This window comes from Rhinatrema bivittatum, chromosome 1, assembly GCF_901001135.1.
Source record: "Rhinatrema bivittatum chromosome 1, aRhiBiv1.1, whole genome shotgun sequence".
Classification (NCBI taxonomy): Eukaryota; Metazoa; Chordata; class Amphibia; order Gymnophiona; family Rhinatrematidae; genus Rhinatrema; species Rhinatrema bivittatum.
The window spans coordinates 157,866,863-157,892,082 of record NC_042615.1 but is presented as its reverse complement, the minus strand read 5'-3'; the positions used below and the strand labels follow the sequence as shown (position 1 = coordinate 157,892,082).

Here is a 25,220-nt window from a genome sequence, read left to right as displayed (position 1 = left end):
ATAACAGCGGCTCCGAGAGAGTTTGCCACACACATACTTCCATTCTCCCACCTCCTACTTCCGCAGGACACAGATGCTGGGGAAGGGTGGGAGGCAAGTGGTAGGATTCCTGGGAGTGTGGCTGAGTTTCCAGCTTCCTAGAAATATTATCACTAACACTCTATCTGGCACCCCCCTTTAGGAATCCTGACTCCCCCCTTCCCCAACATTTTAATTCTCCAGAAGGGGCAGACTCCCCACCATTTGCGGCCTCGGAGGGAACTTTCCTTCCACCCCCCCGCACCTTCCCTTCCCTTCCCCTACCTAATCCACCCCGGCCCTATCTAACCCCCCCCCTACCTTTGTCGGCAAAGTTACGCCTGCTGAAAGCAGGCGTAAATTTGCGCGCGCCGGCCGGCAGCCCCGCTCCGTGTTCCGGTCCCGGGGGCTGGTCCGGAGGCCACAGCCATGCCCCTGGAACGCCCCCGGGCCGAAACCACACCCGCGTCGCCGCCCCCGAAACGCCCCTCCATGCAAGCCCCGGGACTTAGGCTCGGCGCGCGCAGGGGGGGTTTGGGGTAGGTTTTCAGGGGGTACATGCATATCCTACGTGCGTACCCCTTTGAAAATCTACCCGTAAGTGAACGTAATAGCAGGTAATGGACTTCTCCAAGAACTTATCCAATCCTTTTTTAAACCCAGCTATACTAACTGCACTAACCACATCCTCTGGCAACAAATTCCAGTGTTTAATTGTGCGTTGAGTGAAAAAGTTGGCAGAATATACTTCATGACATTTGATAACACATATATCGCAATGAATAAACAGAAAAACTTATCAATTATTTATTTTTTCCTCTACTGAAATATATTAAGTAGTAAATGTGTTACACCAAAAAGTCTCTTCCTTCTATTGCTTTCTGTTTTTAGTTCAGTACTTTCAACGAACCATTCAAACCTAAATTTCTTTGCCATATACTATAAAATAGATAAGTATCTTGTTTCATATCTTATCTTCCTTCAAAACTTTATATCTTTAATGATACTCCAATGGAATAAAGATGGATCCTTTCTGTCTTATTGAGTTTGAGAAAAATAATGTTTCAGTTCATCCAGTATGTGTATCTAGTCTGTATCACTAGTCAGTGATTAGACTGTGCTTCTGTAATTCTTAGTCTGAAGTATTAGCACTAGTAGTCTGTTTCTCTAGTCTAGCAAGACAAAAAACAGTGTGGCCAGTGTGTACACACTTATCTTTATCCTGTTTTTCTCTGCAGTTGCTTTGCCTCCTCTGGATACAGTGACCTTTGAAATGCAGACTATTAGCCCAGTAGAATCTTTGATCTTCTCTTTAGGGTCCCTATTCCTTAACTTTACAGAAATCTAAAAGGCAAAGCCCTGCTATGCTATCTGCACAAATCTTCTGCCAAAACAATAAAAGAGGAGTAAACACCTTTATTTTTTGTTTTATTCCAATTAAATTCTACAGCACTGGTGAAGAATTTTTGCAAAAATGATATTGGTACAACCTACATAGGGTCTCTGTCACTCTATATCCTTCTGTTTCTGTTTCTGTCATATAGCCACTCAGAACCCCAAACCTTTCTTACTTTTTTCTGGAAGCACTGATGGGAAAACATTTCTGCCAGGTATTTACAAACCGAGACTGCAGTCTGAAACTCCTTCTTGGGTCTATGGCCTATATATTCAGTATACAGAAAAATAACTTTGCATCAAGGCAGCAGCTACTACATAAGGACCTCTAAAATACTCTCCCACAAAAGGAGTAAATGTTACAGTGTTCAGCATCTCTGTGCCGGAACACTCTTTTTATTAAACAAATTATTTCCTGACATAGCAGACAATAGCTCCCAAAGAGATATAAAAAAAAGTCTTAATATGGATTAGCAGTATTTATCTGGTCAGCTTCCCATTTTGACTTTTTCAAACAAACTCTACAATGGAGCAGCAATTACTTCCTGTGTGCTACTCCAGTTTACTTTTCTACTCTATCTTCAATTTGATAGAAGTCAAACCTCAAATGTAATCATCTTCACATTCAAACCCTTTTTCTATCTCCAGAAAGTCAAAATAGCACACTTCTTAACAGACCAATTCAGACAATTTTGTCTTCAAACCTGGGGGACTAATTAGGCTCTGTGCATCTATGAACTAGACATACTTCCTCTCTCTCAGGCCGATACAGAAAAGGTCGCGGGGGAGTGGGCGTTCGCATGGGAGAGTGGCGCGCGCACAGGCACTCTCCTGGGCACGCGATTCAGGAGGGTGCCCTATGCAAATTAGGGCCCGTGGTAAAAGGAGGCGCTAGGGACACTAGTGCATCCCTAGCGCCTCTTTTTGGACAGGAGCGGCGGCTGTCAGCGAGTTTGACAGCCGACGCTCAATTTTGCCGGCATCGGTTCTCAAACCCGCTGCAGCCACGAGTTCGGAAACCGAACGCCGGCAAAATTGAGCGTCCGGTTTTCGACCCGAGAGCCGCGGGCCAATTTAACATTTTTTTAAAAATTATTTTTAACTTTTTGGACCTCCGACTTAATATCACCATGATATTAAGTCGGAGGGTGCACAGAAAAGCAGTTTTTACTGCTTTTCTGTGCACTTTCCCGGTGCTGGCAGAAATTAGCGCCTACTTTTGGGTAGGCGCTAATTTCTGAAAGTAAAATGTGCGGCTTGGCTGCACATTTTACTTTCTGTATTGCGCGGGAATGATTATAGGGCCATCAACATGCATTTGCATGTTGCGGGCGCTATTAGTCTCGGGAGGGGGGGGGTTGGACACGCATTTTCGTCGCACTATTACCCCTTACTGAATAAGGGGTAAAGCTAGCACGTCAAAAACTCGCGTTTAAATGCGGGTTAACAGTGCGCTCCACTGGAGCGCACTGTACTGTATCGGCCTGTCTGTTACTCCAGCCAACTCCCACAACAAGTGCTGCAAAACCCCTTTGTTTCTTTTTCCCCTTAGTACCAGGATCTACTGAAGGCACACAGTTGCTATGACAACCTTGGTTTCAATTAGCTGCTATAGACAAGCTGTATACTAGACTCCTGGTCTGTTTCCTTTTGTTATGTATAGTGAACACCACCTTCAAACAGTGTGTTAGAAAACCCGGCCGCGATTCACGGCAGCCTGGCCTTCCCACCTGCTCCGGCAGGTCTGGACACTCCGTTCTCGGTATCAGGGGTCCACCGTGGTGTCCCTGGGGGTTTTGGGTCGATCGCGTTGCTCGGGTCATCTTGTCAGCAGCGTAGGTGCAGGCCCCTCAGGACACGCGCGTGCGAGTCAATGACATCATCCGATGTCTTAAAGCGGCAGTAGCTGAGTTTCAGGGCTCAAGGCAAAGAACTGTCATTGGAAGCTTTGGAACTGATTTGAAACTCTCAAGCCTATGAGTCACTGGGGAGATGGCCCTAGGTTGCACTAATCCTGCTCCCCAGTGCACAGTTCCAGTGACTCTTTTTCATCAAGAAGATTCGTTTACTACACAAGCTTTTATAGACTCTGGGGCTGGTAGAAATTTCATCTTAGCTAGCCTTGTTAAGCAATTAGGACTTTCAGTTATTCCCAAGATGCCTCCACTCCTTATTTCCTCCATCTGAGGGGAATCGTTACTTGGCCAAGTAACTCATGTTACCAACCCTGTGAGGTTTCGTACTGGGATTTTGCATGAAGAAGAAATTTCTTTCTTTTTATTAGAAAAGGCTATACATCCAATTGTCTTAGGTCTACTGTGGCTTCAAAAACATTCACCACAAATTGATTGGGAGACTTTACAATTAGCAGCTTGGGGTTCAGCCTGTCATACATTTTGCCTTCATAATGTACCTTCTCAATATGAAGATTTCATAGATGTTTTCTCAAAAGAAAAGGCAGATTCTTCCCGAGCACCGACTGTTCGACTGTGCTATTAATCTCCTTCTAGGTAGTACTCCACCTAGAGGCCATGTATATCCATTATCTTTACCTCAAACTCAAGCTATGTCACACTATATTCAAGAAAATCTTCCAACGTGGGTTCATTCGTCCCTCCAACTCACCGGCAGGAGCCGGATTTTTCTTTGTGGCAAAAAAAGACGGGACATTAAGACCTTGTATAGACAGAGGTCTTAACGCCATTACACTGAAAGATAGATATTCACTTCCTCTCATTCCAGAGTTATTGGATCGTCTCCAGGGAGCTAAAATCTTTACTAAACTTGATCTCAGAGGAGCATACAATCTAGTGCGAATTAGATCCGGAGATGAGTTGAAGACTGCATTTAACACACACGACGGACATTACGAATACTTGGGGATGCCTTTTGGACTGTGTAATGCCCCAGAAGTCTTCCAAAACCTAATGAATGAAATATTGCGAGATCTCCTTAATACTAGTGTGATCGTGTACCTCGATAATGTATTTATCTAGTCCAAGGATCTAAGGACTCATCGTACTGCAGTTAGACAAGTTCTACAATGTCTGCGGAAGCACCACCTCTATGCAAAATTAGAAAAGTGCTTGTTTGAGAAAACCTCATTACCGTTTTTGGGATTTATAGTTTCTACTGAAGGTTTCCACATGGATCCAGACAAAGTGGATTGTATTCGACACTGGCCCCAACCACAAGGAATTCGAGCTCTTCAACGGTTCCCTGGGTTTTCCAATTTTTACAGAAACTTTATTCCTAATTACTCTCATTGCATGGCTCCACTCACAGCTTTAACCAAGAAAGGAGCTGATGCACAGAACTGGTCATCAGAGGCAAAGGAAGCCTTTAAAAATTTAAAGCAAGCATTTCTTCAAAAACCTTGTCTTAGGCATCCAGATCCAACATGACCCTTTGTGGTTGAGGTAGATGCTTCTGATGTCGCTGTAGGAGCACTTCTCAGCCAACATTCTAATACTGGAATGCTTTTACCTTGCTCCTATTTTTCTAGAAAATTTTTACCGGCTGAGAAAAATTATGGTATTGGAGATAAAGAATTGTTGGCAGTCAAGATGGCATTGGAAGAATGGCAACAATGGCTTAAGGGGGCGTTACATCCAATAACTATCTTCACAGACCATAAAAATTTAGAATATCTCAGTAAGGCCCAACGTTTGAATTCTCGTCAAGCTCAGTGGGCGTTATTTTTTAGTCGTTTCAATTTCACTTTAAGATATTATCCAGCTACAAAAAATGTCAGGGCTGATGCACTATTAAGAGTTTATGAAACAGATGATACTCTGACTTCTCTATTGTGGATCCAGCATGAATAATCTTTGCAGCAATGCAAACTGTTCCAATAGGGAAGACTGTAGTTCCCCTTTGTCTTAGACAAAAAGTGCTAGCCTGGGCTCATGATTCTCTATCAGCTGGACATCCTGGCAGACCACGCACTCTTAAATTATTAAGTCAATACTACTGGTAGCCATCCTTAGAGAAAGACACATGATCCTATGTGTATTCTTGTCCAATTTGTGCACAGCAAAAACCTTTACCGGGGCCCCCTTGGGGTCTTTTGCAGACTTTGCCAGTATCAAAAGCACCTTGGACTCATATATCTTCAGCTTTTATTGTAGAGTTGCCTCCATCTGTTGGTAATCAAGTGATTTGAGTGGTGGTAGATAGATTTTCAAAGATGGCTCACTTTGTTCCTCTTCCTAAGTTACCCATCAGCTCCAGAGCTTGCACAATTGTTCACACAACACATATTTCGTTTACATGGATTGCCTCAACATATTACTTCCGATCGAGGATCCCAATTCACAAGCAAATACTGGCAAGCTCTTTGTAAAAAATTTGGAGTACAGTTATATTTTACCATGGCATATCATCCCCAGGGTAATAGGCAAACTGAGCGAGTCAATCGGACTCTAAAGACGTTCCTTCGCTCTTTTGCCAACTCTAAGCAAGACAACTGGGTGTCATTATTACTGTGGGTGGAATTCTCTCACAATATGCATGTTAATTCAGCTACTAAAAAATCTCCTTTTCAAGTAATTTTTGGTCGACAACCTATTCCACCACTGCCAAAGCAACTCATCGTCTCTTCTCCAGCTGCCCAGCTAACATCTCAGCAGCTCCATGTATTATGGAAGGACATTCAAACAAATATTGCAAAGGCTAATGAGGCTGCTAAAAGAACCACTGACAAACATCAATGTCCAGCTCCTCATTTCTGCACTGGAGATCGAGTATGGTTAAGTACACGTCATATTCACCTTAGAGTACCTTCTATGTGGTTAGCACCTAAGTACATTGGACCGTACAAAATTACTGATTGTTCATGTCCAGTAACCTATCATTTACAATTACCTCCTACACTTTGTTTACATAATTCATACCATGTATCCTTACTAAAACCATTAATACTTTCCTGGCCACATCGTAAAATGCCAAAAACACCCAAGTTGGTGTCCGAGAAGATCACATCTATCAAGTTAAAGAAATATTAAATGTACGTCGTTGACTCCAATGTTGGGAATATCTTATAGCTTGGGAAGGCTATGGGCCAGAAGAAAACACTTGGGAACCAGCCTCTCACATTCTAGACAAATCACTCCTTCATCAATTCCATTGAAAACATCCACACAAGCCTAAGCCTTTTTTGAGGGGACGTAAGAAGAGAAGTACTGTTAGAAAACCCGGCCACGATTCATGGCGGTTGGGCCTTCCCACCTGCTCCGGCAGGTCTGGATGCTCTGTTCTTGGCATCGGGGGTCCATCGCAGCATTCCCTGGGGGTTGTGGGTCAATCGCGTTGCTCGGGTCATCTTGTTGGCAGCATTGGTGCAGGCCCCTCAGGACGCGCTCACGTGAGTCAGTGATGTCATCGGATGTCTTAAAGCGGCAGCAGCTGAATTTCAGGGCTCGAGGCAAAGAACTGTCATTGGAAGCTTTGGAACTGATTTAAAACAGCAACGGTCTTGGATTTCTTTGTCCTGGCAACAGTCGTGGGTGAGTGAGGTCTGCCAGTCTGCTCCAGCTTCATTCTTGAGGTCTGTCAGCTTGTTCCAGCTTCATCCTGATCCAGCTTCATCTTGTTCCAGCTTCGTCCTGATCCAGCTTCAGCTTGTTCCAGCTTCAGCTTGTTCCAGCTTCATCCTGATCCAGCTTTGTTCTGAACCTGCTTCAACTAGATCCAGCTACAGTCAAATCTTAATCCAGCCTGTACTTTTCATGATTCAGCTACCTTCCAAAGACCGAATTCCAGAGGAACGTGGACTGGTAGGAACTAATATTTTGTTGGGTTTTCTTCGCTTGCACCGCTTTCCACTGACAATTTCTCAGGGGCTCCACCTTTGAGACGAACTTGATAATGTCATGGAGAAAGGGTCCACGATCTCAACACAGTGCCCAACGTTTTATTAACCCACCCCCTAAAAAATTCTCCTTCACTCTTTAGAGGATAAATAAAAACTATTCAAAGCATCCAACTTTTACTTGGCTCCATTTCTAAAGTACTCAAACTCCTCTAGGCCTTCAAACAATTTTTTTCCTCATTTCTTTTTTCAGGTAATTCAATATTTAGTTTCAGTTACCCTGTTACAATTGGAAGATTAAAGTATTAATTTATTAGAAGAACTAATGTTATAAATGAATTATAATAAACAAGTAACTGGATATTTTCATCAGTAAAAGTTATATTAGAAACCATGATCAGCTTCCAGCATAATTATTACTGCTGTGTACAAGAGACTTTAATGATGAATTAATTATGAACAACGCTCAGGCCCTAGAAAATATTCTTCCCCCGACAGGGAATCTTGGACTTTCAGAGAGGCTTATATCAGGGGAAGATAGTTAACTAACCTAAGCCCATAAATTGAGGTATAGCCTGTAGGGTCCAGTGATGGGACACTAGCCCAGGGTTACATTTGCTCTGGCTAGCACCCATATAAGAGCTGTAAATAAATACACCTAGTAACATAAGAAATGTTGGCAGATAAGAAGCACTTCACTCATTCAATCTGCCTGAATTTCCTTGCCTATGAATGTATCAGATACTTACTGCAGTTTCATGATGTATGCAGAAGAAACCCAATTGCAGATATTACACCGGGAGAAGCTACTTTTAGGACATGACTGCTGGGAAAGCATGGTGCATGACAGGTTGTCAGTGAACATGGGGATCTATGTAAAGCCTCATAATTTATTACTGCACCAGGCCCCGGTCCAACATAAAGGTGACTCAGAGAACAGGGTTATGTGTTGGGTAAAAGACATTGTAAGTAAAGGGGCATGGATTCTGGCTAAGTATGAGAACTTATATGCTCATCTACCCAGAATGGTAAGAACCAAAGAGGTAAAACAAAAACACTGGCTTGATTAAGAAGCAATATCTTGCAGGAGGTCAAATTTTTATATGATAGATAGCTTGGCGATATTTATGGGGAACGAGCAAGTAGACTGGGTGGGCCAATTTTTCTTTATCTGCCATCATCAATTATGTTACTATGTAAAAGGTGACTCAGAGACAGAATTATTATATTGGGGTGGCAGGAGCATTCCTCATCCACTTTACAGCCACTGTTATCGCTGCAGTGTTGCTCCACCTCCCACTGGTCTTGGTTGCTGCTAATTCTGCAGGCAAAAGCAAGGCTTCTGGCTCCTAAAGCTGCCCCCCCCCAGCTCCTTGGTAAGTGAGTATACAGGCACAGCCAATGAGAAGGGAGGACCACCTGCTGGCAGATGTGTATGACACAGAACTCTACCAGGATGCCAAAAGATCCTGAGAAACTAAGAAAAACAGTCCTGAAACTGTGAGTGTGATTCATCATACAGCTGCTGCATTATTATTTATTGTGTGCTTAATTCAGATTAAAGTTATTCTTGGTAAATCAGGGGCAGGAGAGTCTGAGGCTCTATAAGTGGATGGGTGGGACCATTTAAAGAAGACATCCCTGCAGCTAAGGAGAAAGGCCTGTGATGGAGTGGGGTAGCACCCCAGTTAAGAGACTGAGCCAGGAGGGGCTGGTGGTATCTGCCCTTATTTGCCAGTGCATGTGAACCAGTGTGCTGTGGAGCAGTCACTATCTGCTGGACTGAGCATGCAACCCCAGGGCTGAAGGGGCCAATTGCAAAATTGGTCACCAAGGATTAAGTGCATGGATATGGACTAGCCACAGAGATAAAAGAGAATTTAAAAAAAAGTGCTGTTATGAGTCTGAGGCCGGATTGTTGTGCCTGCTCAGGACTCTCATTTGTTGTATTTTCATATGTCTTATTCAATAAACAGATTTAAGCATAAAAAAAAGAAAGAAGTCCTTGCTGTACAGTAAGACGGAAAGAGCAACTGAATTTCTGTGAACAGAGAAACTGAAAGACAGCAGCAGCTCTCATTTACAGCAAATGAAAAAGAAACAGGCCCCGGGAAGTAGAAATGGTTTCTGTACAGAGGAAGTTTAGATCTGAAATATTCTTAAAAAGTCTAGAACCAGTGTAAAACTCTGAAGGACTCATAAAATGATTCCTAGTACTCTCTGAGCAGGCATATTTACCTTCTTTATTACAATTCTATAGCACTCTATGTTCATGGTTTAAAAGACCACTTTCTAATAAATCAGTATCATTTTGTACAGCACATTATCTATTATATATATATATAGTATGCAGTGTGTACTACAGTGTTTGTCGTATATAGTGCATGGAACAAACAGAAAAGGGTGAACAGAGAGGAAAGGAAGTTGATGTTTTGTGACAAACATGAATCTTGCCAGCACCATGTTCACGTCTTGGGTCCTTTAGGATTTGGGCACTCATGAAACTGCTGGGCCAAGGTGTTAAGGGAAAGACACCTACTACAAGGGCCATCCCAGCTGGTACAAAGAAGGCAACCAAGGGTACAGTCACGGAGGTGGTTTTTCATTGGCCAGTGATGGAATTAGGAATGGGAATTTAAGTAGCCCAGAAGTGATGCCAGTTATTGGTGAATGAAGTTGGCACATGAGCCTCCAGGCAAAAATCAGGTAGAAAATGATCCCCTAGCTTATATAATTTTCTGCTATTTGGTGCCCCATATATTGAAAGGGAAGTCACCTACACTAGCCATTTCTGCAGATCAGATTAAGGCTCACAGTATCCAAAATATTTGATTCAGTCTGCAATACTCTTAGACTGTATCTAAAAAACCCCCTGAAGTTATTATAAAAAAGATTTGTTGCAATAGATGATTATTCAGTTATTTGCCAAAGCAAGCACATAGAAATGTCCTTGGGAAATATCAGAGTAAAATGCATGTTTTCATGGCTTTGGGTCATTGATCAGGTATCCTTTTGTCCCGGTCTACTAATCTCAAAACCAATTAAATAAAAACATTTCTGTAGTCTGCTTTTGCTTAACTGGATACAATCAGGATGACTATGAGTAGCAAAGTAACCAGAGTAGATGAAATCTTGTCAATTGGCAGCCAATTGTAAACATTATCCTGAAGTATGACTGATGTATACCTTCATATTTTGGTACAATACTAACATGGGTACAATGGACATCTCGGCCTTCCACCTGCTGCCAACCGAGAAATCACATGACATCATTCAATGGATTTAAACCAGGCCGCAGTTTATTAAAAACATAATATAATGAAACCCGAGCCCCAATAGGATAGCCCTAAAGATCAGCTTATAAACCAGATAGTAACCACTCCTCCAGGATCCCCGCAGCCTTGGGGCGGTCCTGCCATGCCCCAGTGGGAATCTCCAATCACCAACGCTGGCTTCTGAAGCTGCACCTTTGGATCACCACCACGCCCCCCAGCTTACCTCTCCAAGTCACGACTCAACAGAAGGGAGAGCTCACAGTACAGCTGGTACAACGCTGGCTTCTGAAGCTGCACCTTTGGATCACCACCACACCCCCAGCTTACTTCTCCAAGTCACAACTCAACAGGAGGGAGAGCTCACAGTACAGCTGGTACAATGCTGGCTTCTGAAGCCGCATCTTTGGATCACCACCACGCCCCCAGCTTACTTCTCCAAGTCACAACTCAACAGGAGGGAGAGCTCACAGTACAGCTGGTACAACGCTGGCTTCTGAAGCCGCATCTTTGGATCACCACCACGCCCCCAGCTTACCTCTCCAAGTCACTACTCAACAGGAGGGAGAGCTCACAGTACAGCTGGTGAAAATCCATGCCGCCACTGCTTTTGGCTTACCCTAGATATGATTGAATTAACACCAGTTCCTAACTTACTATCCAGCCAATTATATACTATAGTCAACTAAGGCTCAGGTCACCCACCACTGTGACAACTCAGGTCACGCACCACTGCGACAATTCAACCTGACGCAAATGCAATGTCGAACAAAAAAAGAGAAGGGAGGGAGGGAAACGGAAACCAAATATGTGATGGGTCTTAAAAAGGTGATAAAAGCCCCGCTCATGAAGTACCTTTTTAGGAGGTTAACCAACCAGGGACCGAACTGTCCCCTGGCTTGATACAAAATCCCATAAGGAACACTCGGATAACAGAGGCAGTGAGGAAGGAAAAGGTCTAAGGAGGTACCCAAAGAATAAGTAGAGAAAACATGAGATGGAGGGGGCCTGGAAGCAGACAAAACACTCTCCCTTCACTCACCGGTGCCTGACATAACTCAAACCAGGCTGGGAGGGGAGGCTGGCCGTCACCATGTTAACAGAAGGACAGGACTTCACCCTCCCTGCCTTTAACATTTTAGAATGAACCACCCTAAATGGATAGCTTTATTCTATATAAATCTATTCTTCTCACAAGTATCTTCCATCATTAGTTATGTGTGCTTTGCCCAAAGGCACTCTGTAAATAATAAAAAACAAAAAAAATCATATAAAAACATTGGTAGTGCATACATTCATAGTCTTTCCCTGCTCATAGCTAGGAAATAAAACCAGTGGCCAGCAGGAGCATTTGTCTAGCCTGATAATGATTATGTTTCATTGCTCTTGTGTCAGGTGGAAGATTCATTCAACAGAGATTAAACAAATACACATTTCACACGGATCTGTGTGAAGGTTAATAGGTCTTCTCCCTGTCTGATATTTATTTAAATGGGCTTGTGCTCTTTATCATCCCTTGTACAGGTAGCAATTATTGTGTTGTGAACTGATTTTTAGGACTGCCTGATGTATATATATCAAGCAAGTTTTATACTGCACAGACACCATGGGAACTCCGTTCAACAAAATCTCTCTGCTTAAAATTGTTTTCCAGCTATTTATGCTGCCTATCGAAGCCCGGCGTAAATTCAAGATATTAAAGCTGGCTTTTAAGTTTATGAAGGATGAGGGACCAAAGTTAACTAAAAGTCTATCTGCTTTTATTCCTTCTCAGAGATTATGTTCCTTACAGAAGAACTTACTTGTTGCTCCTATGAAGCATTTTGTGGAACAACCTCTCATGGGAAATTAGGTTTCTGGATATTCAGCTCATCACAAATCAGTAAGAACTTGGTTGTTCGAACAAGAATTCCACGTAGAAGGTAATTTAGTAACATCACACATAAGTTAGCTGGCAAATACGTGCATAAGCTACACCAATTTTCCAAGCGCATTTATGCGCATAAGACTGCTTTCAAAATTATCACAACAAAACTATGGGGCAAATCTTTCAACTTACGCGAGGGCGCAGATTTGTTCGCGCAACCCAACGCGAACAAATCTACGCCCGGTTTTATAACATGCCGCGCGCATGTTATAAAATGCAGGGTCGGCGTGCGCAGGGGGGTGCACAATTGTGCAAACCTGCGCGTGCCGAGCCGAGCAGTCTGCCTCTGTTCCCTCCGAGGCCACTCCGAAATCGGAGTGGCCTCGGAGGGAACTTTTTTTTGGTCCCCCCCCACCTTTCCCTCCCTTCCCCTATCTAACCCACTCCCCCAGCCCTAACTAAATCCCCCCCCTACCTTATTTATGGAGTTACGCCTCTGGCAGGTGTAACTTACACGCGCCGCCGGCTCCCTGCCCCGGCCATGGCCGCTGTGCTGGAGCACTCGGCCCCACCCATGGACCACTCCCGGCCCACCGCCACGCTCCAGACATGCCCCCTGGAGCAGGCGTTAATTGCTGAGTGCTCCTTAAATCAATTCAGAAAAGTAGGAGGAAAAACAAACTTAAATAGAGTTAAAGAATAGAAAAAAAACCAAAACACTGGCATTTGGGTGCAGGAAACAGACGCTCGAATGACAAGCGTCTTATAGATAGGTTCTCTCTCTCTCTCTCACTCACATGGGATTTGCAATTTTTATCACAAACCCTGTTTCGGGCATAACACAGTATAACGCCAGGAAAAAAGGTGTAGTTATTTCTGGCATTAAATCATGCGATAGTATGTGTTATGCTATCGCATGCAACATTAAACACCCCTAATTGTCATACATTCCACCCAAATTCCTCCCTTTTGACTAAATTTTGAAAATTTGCATATGTATCTTGCAATGTGTTATTTATCGCATGCATTATGGCGTTATCGCGGTCGTTAGGGCCCTAACGCCCATGATAAGGCCCTAACACGATTTGATGAATGGCCCCCTTAGATAGTTCATGAGGAAAAGGTATTAAAGTGTGGTGGAGTAGATTGTTCTGGTTAGATTGTGTATGGACATTTTTTGTACTGTGGGAGCTGAATTTGAGATGGTTGTAGCAGTGCTGGTGGAAGGGTGTCTAGCCGCCCTAGGCGGTGATGTCATTACGTGATCTCTCTCTCTCTCTTTCCAATTGCAAATGACCCCCAACTCCTCAAAAAAATACACACCCAAAAATTAAAAAAGCCCTCCAGCTTCGTGCCTCACCCCGTGCCAATTCTCATCTCATCCGTCCTTTCAAAACTACCGCCCTTACTTGCTACTCTGCTGCCCTACCCACTTTTGGCATCCTAGGCCACCGCCTACTCTGCCTAATGCTTTCGCTGGCCCTAATAACTGGTGTTTAATTATGATGTTTTCACTTGTATATTTTATTGGAATATCTGAATTTGTTTTACATAAACGTTATATCAAGTTATTTTATACATTACTTTATATGTTTGTTTTTATTATTGTAAATCACTGCAAGCTTATATGTAGTAGTAATTAAGAAATCTAAATTATAAATAAAATAAATTGAATGAATTAGAGCAATACATGTGTAGCACTCTTAATTTTGATCAGTTACAGTACTGCAATGAGTGATATAAATATTTTTGCTCAAATTAATATATGTCTTTACTGTAGATTAACTGCATAAAAGAAATATAGTAGATTTGTCTTTTACCTGTGTGAGATTATTTAAATCATCTAAAATGAAAAGAAAAGTCATGTTGTAGATATATCTAAACATTATATGTACAAAAAAACAGGCTTAAATTTTAAAATTCAAGAATAGAATGTTTAAAAAATGTATTAGAATGTTACAGTACAATTTAAGCTTTTGTCAGTACTAACATATGAAACATTTATGCATACTGACATTTCAGGGAAATTTTCAAAGGCATTTTAGTGGACCGATACACTTTTTCATCATGACAAATATTCACTATTCTGATTTTAATAATTTTTATGCAAAGACAGTAACACTCTGCCTAAACACAGATATGCTCTATGCACTGTGGAAACAACTGTTGTTGGGTTTTTTAATTTAGAAACGTTGTCACATTGTGCATTAGCCTCAAATTCCAGGATATGAGTCAGCCAGTGGAGTTTCTCCACAGTCTGCAGTGCTCCTCTGTAAAAATAGCCCACTGATAAAGTATTTGCTAAAACCATACTTTTCTCCTGCAGTTTATCTGCATCAATCTTGTGTGTTTTCCTATCGTTGATTATATTCTGCATAGTATGTACAAAATGGGAAAACATTGTTAAGCAGAATGAAAGTACACAGGTTCTTGAACTTTAACAGGCACATCCCCTGTTCATGGACAGAAATCCTGAAGATATTAAGTCAGAATTACAAATTACTGGGAAAATATTAAACAGTTAATTATTGAGCAGTTATATATTAAAGATAATAGGCCAAATTTTCAAAGGCAAGTGCATAAAACCAGAGGTTTATGTGTGTGGCTAGGCCTTGTGCGCGCAGCACACATTTTATAACGAGCACAATCATGCATGTAAACCTCGGTACACGCACAAGTGCCGGGCCCTGAAAAAGGGCCATGTCGGGGGAGCATGCTGTGGGCAGGGAGGGGCGGAGCTGGACAGGACAGAAGCCAGTCAGGACAGCATCCATTAGCCGCTGTTCCAGGGAAGCGCCTGCACGCAGCAGGCCGGCGCGCGTAACTTGCTTCTGCTGCAGAGGAGCAGTAAGTAATAAAATAAAAAATTTAGGGAATGGTAGCTTAGGTTTGGGGGGTAGGGAGGAGAGGGAAAGAGTGAGAAAATGTAGGTAGTAGGGTAGGGAAGTTATAACATGCGTGTGCCGGTGCACGCATGTTATAAAATCGATGCGTCCATGTGCGCACGCCGGGAACTGCGCGCACATGGATATGCGTGCGCTACTTTGAAAATCTACCCCTAAGCCTTTGATACGTGTGGGTAATTTGGTTTACTTTTTTTTTTCTTTTAATTCATATACCATCAGATATGCGTGACCAGCTAATCCTAAGAGCACTGTTTTCTGTAACACTATAGTATAGACTTCTAGAGGTTTGTAGATCACTTTCTCCGAGAAGGAAAGCAGGACGGCAGGTGTTAAGGGTGCTTTTGGGCAAGTCAAATGAAAAGGCCAGAGTAAAATGTCACAATATCATACAGGGGTATCTAAATAGATGCACTCAGCAGCCATGAAACATAGTATATGTCAGCAAATACGGCCAACTCAGTCTGCCCATTTATTCTTTCCTAAACTGTTCTAGCTCTGGTCATCACCCTTCCTTACCCTTATCAGTATCCTCTGTGCTAAACGTTGGCTCCTGAGAGTCAGCTGTACAAGCCTGACTGCCCACAGGTGGACACTCCTTTTGCTGTTCACTGGAAGGTGTAGCTAAATTGTCTTACTGCATAATGTTAAATGGCCTGCCAACTCTCCCTAATTATACCTGAGAATGTAGCAAAACAGTACCACACCTCCATGCTGATTGATCTTTTCACCTCTCCCTAGTTGCTTGATACAATCACAGCATTACTCTATGCAAGCTAGCTTTGTCATCTCCCCTTTAAGAACCTCTACTGTTCTAATTAGATGGCCACTTGCTTTTCCATACCTAAACCAAAAACCCAGGACTCTCTCTTTTCTTTACCCTACCACTATCAACATTTAAATCATTGAATCAGGCAGGCAGGCAGGCTGGATGCTAGAAATGCTCTTTTCTGAAAGCATAGAACTCACCTTCAAACATGCACATTAACAAAGAAAATGCAATCCTCCTAAAGTCATAAACAGAGCTCTCAAATATTACAATATGAGATAGTGAATGTATGACACATTTTGCATGCAAGGGGGCACCGAGTTACGATGAAAAATAATAATGAAGCACAAGAAAAGGACACATGTAAGCATCAGAGCGAGTCCCTTCTCAGCCTAATAGTTTACCTTTCCTTTTACTCCATGTGAAAAGGAGCATTTTTTTTTTAAATTCTCTTTCTTTCTTCAACAGCTTTCTGCTGCTCAATATTGGGCATCCAACTCTGCACACCTCCTGGGCATCAAGAGTTTCATTTGAAGATCTACTTTTTTTTAAAACCCTGGTTATATCCTAATTTACCCTCTTACACTCCCCTGCAAGCCTGGCTGTTTCAACAAAACTGCAGCTACCTTCAATGTTCAGCGAAAGTGCACTCTGTACTGGGCAGTTGGGATCACTTTAGAGTGAAAGCCAAGCATTCTTCCTTTTTGCTACGGAGCCTTGGCACATAAGATTAGAAGCCAGGTCCAGAATTAAATCCAGATCTCCTGCAGATCTGGCAACACTGCACAGCATAGCTAGGGCTGCCAACTGGCTCCAGATGTTCAGGACTGGTTGATCCAGTCCTGGTTTTAATCCCCTGCATGCAGATACCTCTAGTCTTGCTTTTGTTAGGGAATGCAATAGGAAAATCAGAATAAGTCCCAGCATGCAATGAAGCAAAACCAGGACTGGATCAACTTGTCCTGAAAATCTGGAGCCAGTTGGCAATCCTAAGCAAGGCTACTGGGCCATAGGGCCTGATGGTCTAAAGCAGGGGTCGGGAACCCATGGCTCGCGAGCCAGATATGGCTCTTTTGAGGGCTGCATTTGGCTCGCAGACAAGTGTCGCCATACTTCGCGGTTCCCCGCTGACCCAGCTGCTCCCCGGTCCTCCGCCGCCCGGGCTTAAAATGCTGTCAGCCCGGGCGGAACGCGGCAGGACAGCTGGAGTCAGCGGCACCGGCGTGCTCTCTTCTCCCCCCCCCCCCCCCCCGCGGCCCGGAAGAGGAAGTGGAGAGCATCGGGTGCCTGCGCGGGAAGAAGAGACCACACTAGCGTGGTCTCTTCTTCCGCGCAGGCACCCGATGCTCACCACTTCCTCTTCCGGGCCGCGGGGGGGAGGAGAAGAGAGCACGCCGACTGGAGTCATCCGGGTGCCTGCGCGGGAGTCATCGGGTGTCAGCCGGGTGCCAGCGCTGGAGTCATCGGGTGCCTGCGTGGGTCTTCCCGCGCAGGCACCCGATGCTCTCCACTTCCTCTTCCGGGCCGCGGGAAGAAGAGAGCACCGGCGTGCTCTCTTCTTCCCGCGGCCCGGAAGAGGAAGTGGAGAGCATCGGGTGCCTGCGCGGGAAGACCCGCGCAGGCACGCTAGTGTCCGACGGGAAGAAGATTGCAGCGCGGCTCGGAGGAAAATGAAAATCTTCAACCGCGGCCGATGGGACTCCGCCTTCGCCTCCGCGAGGGCTGAAAATGAAGGAGGTTAGCGTTGGGAGGTGGCTGCTGCTGCCGCGAGTTCCCGGGGGGGGGGGGGGGGGAAGGGGGAGAGAGAGAGTGAATGAATGAGCGAGCAAGCATGTGTGTTTGAGATCCTGTGTGTGTGAGTGAGAGATTGCATGTATGTGAATGATTGAGAGCCTGTATATGTGAAAGAGAGTATGTCTGTGATTGAGATCCTGCCTGTGAGAGAGAGAGCATGAATGTAAGTTTACCATTGGGAACCTGTATGTGTAAGTTTGTAATTGAAAACCTGTTTGTTTGAAAGAGTATGTGTGTATGATTGAGATCCTTTGTGTGTGAGAGAGATCATGAGTATGTATGATTAAGAGCCTGTGTGTATAAGTAAGAGAGAGATCATGTGTGTCTGTGTCTGATTGACAGCTGGTTTAGGTGATGGAGCATGTGAGTATGTGATTGAGAGCCTGTGTTTAAATGAGAGAGAGAGACCATGTGTGTCTGTGTGATTGAGAGCTGATTTAGGTGAGGGAGCATGTGAGTATGTGATTGAGAGCCTGTGTTTAAATGAGAGAGAGAGACCATGTGTGTATGTGTGTGATTGAGAGCTGATTTAGGTGAGGGAGCATGTGAGTATGTGATTGAGAGCCTGTGTGTAAATGAGAGAAAGAGAGGACATGTTTGTAAGCATGTGAATGAGAGTCTGTGTGTGAGAGAAAAAGACAGTATGTATTTATGTGATTGAAAGCCTGTGTGTGTGTAAGCGTGAAAAGATAGACAGCATGTGTGTAAATGTGTAATTAAGAGCCTATATAAGTGAGAGAGAAAAAACATTTGTATATGTGAGTGACTGAGAGCATGTGTGTATAGGCGTGTCATTGAGAGCCAGTGTGAGAGAGAGCGCGCTGGTATGTGACTGAGAGAGGAGAAAGTTCCAAGCAAACCACCCCACCTCCTGCTAATTCAGAACAATCTCAGGACACCTGGATATCAAACGTTCCCAGGTATGCAGAGCAAAAAAATTTTTGTATCCTTATTATTTTTCATTACTGGATCTTTGTGTCTGCTATTTTGAAATATTTTGTTGGTATCTGGAAATGTTTTATATGAGTTTTTAATTATTGGATATTCCACTCATCAGCTGTTTCGAAATATGTTCTTTTTGTTAGTACAGTTTTACTGCTGATGATTTTATATTTCTTGATTTGTTTTATAAGGATGTGTGATGTTTCTTTTTTCCTTTGTTACACTGCATACAGAGACTCTGGCTTGTTGCAGTTTCCAATTCAGTTTTTGTCTGCATGCTTCTTGTTATGCGTTTTGGTCTCTTTATTCTATGTTAGGTGAGGGACAGCACGTGATTCAGGTGAGGTTTTCTGCTGGCGTGTAGTTTCTGTGTAGGACTCTATAGCAGCCTGACTTGGTCCGTTTTCCTAATAGGAGATGTATTGGTGTCTTAAGTCCTGGTGTAATATTTTCAGAGACTTATTGTACTTTAAAAGTGTGATCTTACATAAAATGCACACATTTACTTGTATTTAGTTTTAAACATATTGTATGGCTCTCATGGAATTACATTTTAAAATATGTGGCGTTTATGGCTCTCTCAGCCAAAAAGGTTCCTGACCCCTGGTCTAAAGGAAAATCATAATTGATGTGCAGTGGTGATGGAGAGACAGAAAGGAGAAGAATAAGATGGCAGAACCATTGGTTCAACTGCAGTGCGGCATTATGTAGGGATGCACAGAGGAAATGGAAAGAGAAGCCATCAGATGTCAATGGCACTGTTGTAGTTTCTGTCTCTTTAAGAAGAAGTCATTTGACTTTGTTTCTAGATCGAGGAGTCCACATCATACACTACTTCTGAATTCACACAGTGATCCCTTTGATGCTAAAGATTCAGTTCAGTAGTAACTTTATTTTTTGTTCAATGTGTTTATTGAAAACGTTTTATAAAAATTACAAAAGGATTAAATATAAATACATAATTCCAAAATACAACCAACAATTCATGGTCCACCTACTACAGTAGCTTTATTACTCTTATAGACCATTTATATAACTAATTTTAATGTTGAGGAAATGGATCCTTGGGCCGAGGGGGAGTAAACACAACCTGCAGGGAGGAGCCCTGCAGGTCCTCACCATTGGCAGGCAGAGCTGGCGGAAGCAGAGGCCCAAGTGAAGCTTCACCAATACCAGTCTTTGTTCCCCTTAGGTTGAGCCCTCGGGTGCTGGGGCCAGCTGGACTTTGGTGCGAGCCTCCGTGGAGGTGAAGATCTGTCACATGGAAGAAGTTGCGGGCCAGCACAGTAAGGGAAAGTCGAGTCAGGTCAAGCCGCGATCAGGGCAGGCGGCAGCTAATCAGAATCAGGTTCAGGCTGTGGTCAAGGTAGGCAGAGTTCTCTCAGAGTCGAGATTCAGGCAGAGGTTAAGCCAGGTGGAGTTTTGTCAATAACAGTAAACAGGCAGTGGTCAGTGGCAAGCAGAGGTCCAAGCAGTGTCAAGATCCAATCCCAGGTCAAGCAAGAAATCCTATCCAAAGTTGAAGCCGGAAGTCCGATCCAAGGTCAAAGCCAGAAGTCCAATCCGAAGAGACAAGGAACAAAAAGGAGGATGAGGGACTGCAGGAGCAGGAAGGGATGCTGAAAGACATACGAAAAGACTGACCAGGAAGACAAGAATTCAAGACGAACCAGACTGCCAATGGAACTGGGAACAAGACACAGGAACACAGCAGGAAACAAGAACCAGGAGCAGAAGTTAGGAACCAGGACTGCTGAGACAATGCACGTGTCTAAGGAGATGACCTATTGCTGAGGCAGGGAGCTGTGGCTGACACGACCTCTTATAGGCTTCTGTGGGTGACATCATCATTGGATGCCTCAGATATTTTTTGGCTACGGGCCCTTTAAAAGGGATGTTGTAGGCCTGCGCGCACCCTTAGGGAGAGCCCAAGACAGACGCGGTGTCGGAGACAGGCCAGGCACAGCGGCCTGCCACATCTTCAGACAGGGACCCGGCCTGGCATCGGAGGGAGCCGGCAATAGGAAGATTGAACACAGCGGTCTGCCACACATGCACGGGGAGGTCTTCCTTGACGTCAGACGGTATTCCAGGTTTGAGGCTGGAGGTGAGGGCGGCAGTCTGCCGGAAAAGTCCGTGGATAGCTGAGCATAACATATAAAGAACATATTTATACTATAGGGGCAAATTGCAAAATGATTTATATGCTCAAAACTGGGTTTTACATGTGTAAATTAATTTTACCTGTATAAGTGGTACTTTGAAAATTGCTACAATATATGCCATTGAGTTGTCAATAGGTTTTACCCGCATTAAATGTACTTAACACAGGTAAATGGATTTTGAAAATTGCTACAATAGTATGTTACATTTGAAAATTCCTTCAATATGCACAGAAATATGTGTTTATATTACAAATCTTACTATTTAATCCTGTAAACTATATTTGGAATATATCTGTAAAATAATGACTTGATAGCTTGCCTGTGCAAGGTTGCCTACTATGCAAAGGATATTTGTTTTATAGCAGAGGTTTTCAACACTGTCCGTGAATACACCCTAGCCAGTCAGGTTTTCAGGATATTCACAATGAATATGCATGACATAGGTTTGCATGGATTGCCTCCATTGTATTTATTTATTTATGTTTCTAAAACTACCCCTCCAGCCAAAGGCTCTAGGCAAAGACATAAACATACAACAAAAAATACAATCAGTAAATCACAACAAGACTGCAATCAATAAAACATAAACAAAAAATGTCACTAAAACATATTACAGAATACAATAAATTACACATACCCAAAAAAACCCTACAATATAAAACAAATGAACAGGTAAAATCAGATGCCTAAAAACTCAGCCAAAGGTAGATATTACTGAAAATTCAAGCAAAGGCAGATACAAACAGCTCCATGGAGCTAAACTCATCAGGCAACAAATTACAAGTAGAGGGGTATAAGCAAGAAAAGGCTTTTTAAAATTTCAGCCAGCCTAATATCTTTTACAGCAGGGATCTCTAATAATACTTCTTGTGAAGAATGTAAGTTTGTTTTGAGAATACTACAAATTAGGTGATCTCTCAAATACGTGGTGGCCCTGATTATGTAAATGTTTAAAAACAAAAGAATTTTAAACTGGTTTTCTTTATTGGATTCTGCATTTTATACAAATGCTTATTGACTTCCATTTAAGTCCATATAGCATGAGTGTACAGTTCAAGTTCATTCACACAATCAATTTTCTAAAAGAATAAAACTACTTAAGAATAAATGCAAACTACTAACATCTCTTTCTTTCTGTGTCAGTGGCAGATATACTAACTCTACCTCCATCTCCAATTCGGTTGCTTTGAGATGTGGACAGCTCACTGCTCTCCGTTCCCACAAAACGGCATAGTGCCACAGCTCTTGATGTAAAACAAGTGATTGACACAGCAGGGCAGCTACCCATAGGCATTTGCCCACAGTGGAGTAGATTTTCAAAGGGTTACGCGCGTAATCCCTGAAAACCTACCCCTGCACGCGCCGAGCCTATTTTGCATAGGCTCGGCGGCGCGCACAAGCCCCGGGACGTGCGTATTTCCCGGGGCTTCGAGAAAGAGGTGGTCCGGAGGCGGGGCTATGGACATGGCAGTGGTCCGGGGGTGGTCTGGGGGGCAGGGGCGGAGCCGAGTCCTCCGGCACAGTGGCCTGTGCTGGGGGATGGAGCAAGTTATGCCTGCTTTGGGCAGGCGTAACTTCGGAAACAAAGGTGGGGGGGATTTAGTTAGGGCTGGGGGGTGGGTTAGATAGAAGAAGGGAGGGGAAGGTGGGCGGGGCTGAAAAAAAAGTTCCCTCCAAGGCCGCTCCGATTTCGGAGCGGCCTTGGAGGGAACGGGAAAAGCCATCGGGGCTCCCCTCAGGCTTGGTGCGCGCAAGGTGCACAAGTGTCCACCCCCTTGCGCGCGCCGACCCCGGATTTTATAACATGCGCTTCGGGTGTACATTTGTGCGCGCCGGGTAGCGCGCACAAATGTACCCCGCGCGCACTCCTCTAAAAATCTGCCCCACTGTGTTCAGTTCTTCATAAAGGTTTCTCAGAAGCGTAATCCTCATTCCTAGCTTCATCTCATTCCTTTGTTCAGCATTCAGTTACAAAATGAGGGCTCGGTTCACAATCAGGCCAATGTTATATCATGCGATGGCTGCACCCATGATTGGACGCATATTTTGGACACACATCCATATCACCGATGCAAAATGGGGGTTAGCACATCCAAAATATGCATCCAATCGTGCACGTAGGTAATAGTGCTCATTGATGAGGCTATTATAGATTCCCCCTCCATGCAAAAATTAATGCCAGCTCTGTAGCTGGCGTTAAGACTTGAGGAGCCCAAAAACTGTACAAAAAAGCAGAAAATATTGCTTTTCTGTACTTCCTCTGACTTGATATCATGGCGAATTTAAGTCGGAGGAACTAAAAAATGAGAAATGTCCCAAAAAAAAACAAAAAGTGTGCCGGTGGTCAGGTTAGAAAAACGGCCGCTCTAAAATTGAGCATCCGTTTTCCTAAGCGGCTGACAGCCACCTCTCCCGGGCTCCTGCTGCCGAGGAGGTTCTAGGGGTGCACAATTTCCCCTAGCGCCTCCTTTTTTCCGCGGCAGCCCATTTGCATTTAGCATTGGGCGCCCCAGAGAGGTGGATTGGTGAGCATTAAGGGAGCGGGCACTCACACATGTTTAACGTGTGCTGATATTGCACTGGCCTGAAAGTCTTTCTGAGCCTGGCCAAAAATTAAAGTCACAGCAGAGGTTGATGTTAACTTGGACTTTTCTAGGTCCAGTCACAGAGGCTCAGAATTAACATGGACAGAATTAGCAATAGCTCAGATAATATCCTTAGTTCTGAAGGGAATGGAACTGGATTACTCTTTACTATGTTAAACTAAAAGAATCTGCAGCACAGCAGCTAAACATCTTCCAAAACTTTGGTTTCTATCTTCCAAATTCTCTGAATTGTAATTTAGGGGGTCATTTTCTAAGCCTATCGCACGTGAAAAGTCCCTTTTCGTGTGCGATAGCTTGCCGGGGCAGGGGAGGGGCGGGGAGGGGAGGAGTCGGGGCGGCGAGGAGGCGGACCCGGCGGTATCTTCGCTGGCGGCGATAAGGTAAGCACCGTTATCGTCGCCAGTAGCGCGCCCAATAGCACCACCTTTCACGGTGGCACTATTGGGTGCGAAAGCTGGCAGTGATAACACCACGGTGGTGCAATGGCTGCCAGCTTTCGCAGGCCCTCCTCCATTACCGCTGGATTCACCATTCTGTGTGAGAATGGAGAATCAAGGCCTTAGACTGGTAATTTATCTTTAACAGCCAATACTGTGGCTTTTTATTTTGTCATTGATTACATTTAAAAATACTTCTGAAGATGGTAGGTTGCAGTCAATATTAGCATTCACGTGAACCCAGAGTATATTAGAGGTTTAATATATCATTCTGAATACTATATTCAGGCTGCATTTCTTGGAATCACCAGAGGAGCTCTTAGTGATAGTGCATATGGCCCATGCACTAGCATTTACCCTTAATAGAAGATCTTAGCATCTCCTGAAATGACTGCTGAAAAACAACAAATCCTTTATTTTCACAATAGCACAGGATAAACAAAAGGAGAACCAGGAAAAAAAACTCATAATAATCGCATAGGGCACTTGAGTAGCAATAAACTTGCTTTTCTTCACAGAAACACACAGATTATCAAATGCAAGCTATTATAAATTTGGATCCAATGATACAACTAGATAACTGACTAATGATGTTATCTCAGCAGTATATTAAAGTCAGGCTGACGTGGACAGCCAGTAGATCTGTGGGAAGTGCAGGTACCACTTGCAGGCAGAGGTGTGTAACCAGGCATGCGTATGAAATTAAGGACACGTACAGCCTACGGAACTTTGGCTGCTTAGTCTTTTATAAAGAAATATGAGATCAGAGATCTCACCTAACAGGATTTCTTAGTCAATATTTGCAATAGGGATGTGCATTCATTTGAAATGAATGGGTAAAATATAACAAATGTGCCCATATTCATTTCATTTGTAGCCTCCCCAAACGAATGGAGAGGTCCCACGAAACAAATATTCTTGTCCCCATTTAAGGAAGTTTCCCATTAATTTAAATGGTTCACTGAAGTCTATCACTGTGTAGTACTGAGAAAAAAAACCAGCTGATAACTATAGCAACCAGCTCTTGCTGTGTGTGATCTCACTGCCTTGTCAGACCCCGGTCAGAGCCAAGGCAAGACAAGTTACAAGGAGAATAGCCAGAGGACAAATCACGGAACAGCAGCTTTTTAACTAGCCTGTAGTTGCTATCTGGATCAAGTAATGCTGATGTCCTCCTGATGTAAAGTCCGAGCATGTGCAATAAGCAGTCTATATTTCCTCTCTAGCTCTTCGCAGAGAA

At 43.6% G+C, this 25,220-nt stretch overlaps 1 protein-coding gene across 4 annotated transcripts in view; it reads right to left on the bottom strand.

Annotated features, from left to right (window-relative positions):
* RBM47 (RNA binding motif protein 47) overlaps nt 1-25,220 on the bottom strand; it is a 363,750-nt gene that overhangs the window by 255,242 nt on the left and 83,288 nt on the right. The gene's annotated exons all lie outside the window — the stretch shown is intronic.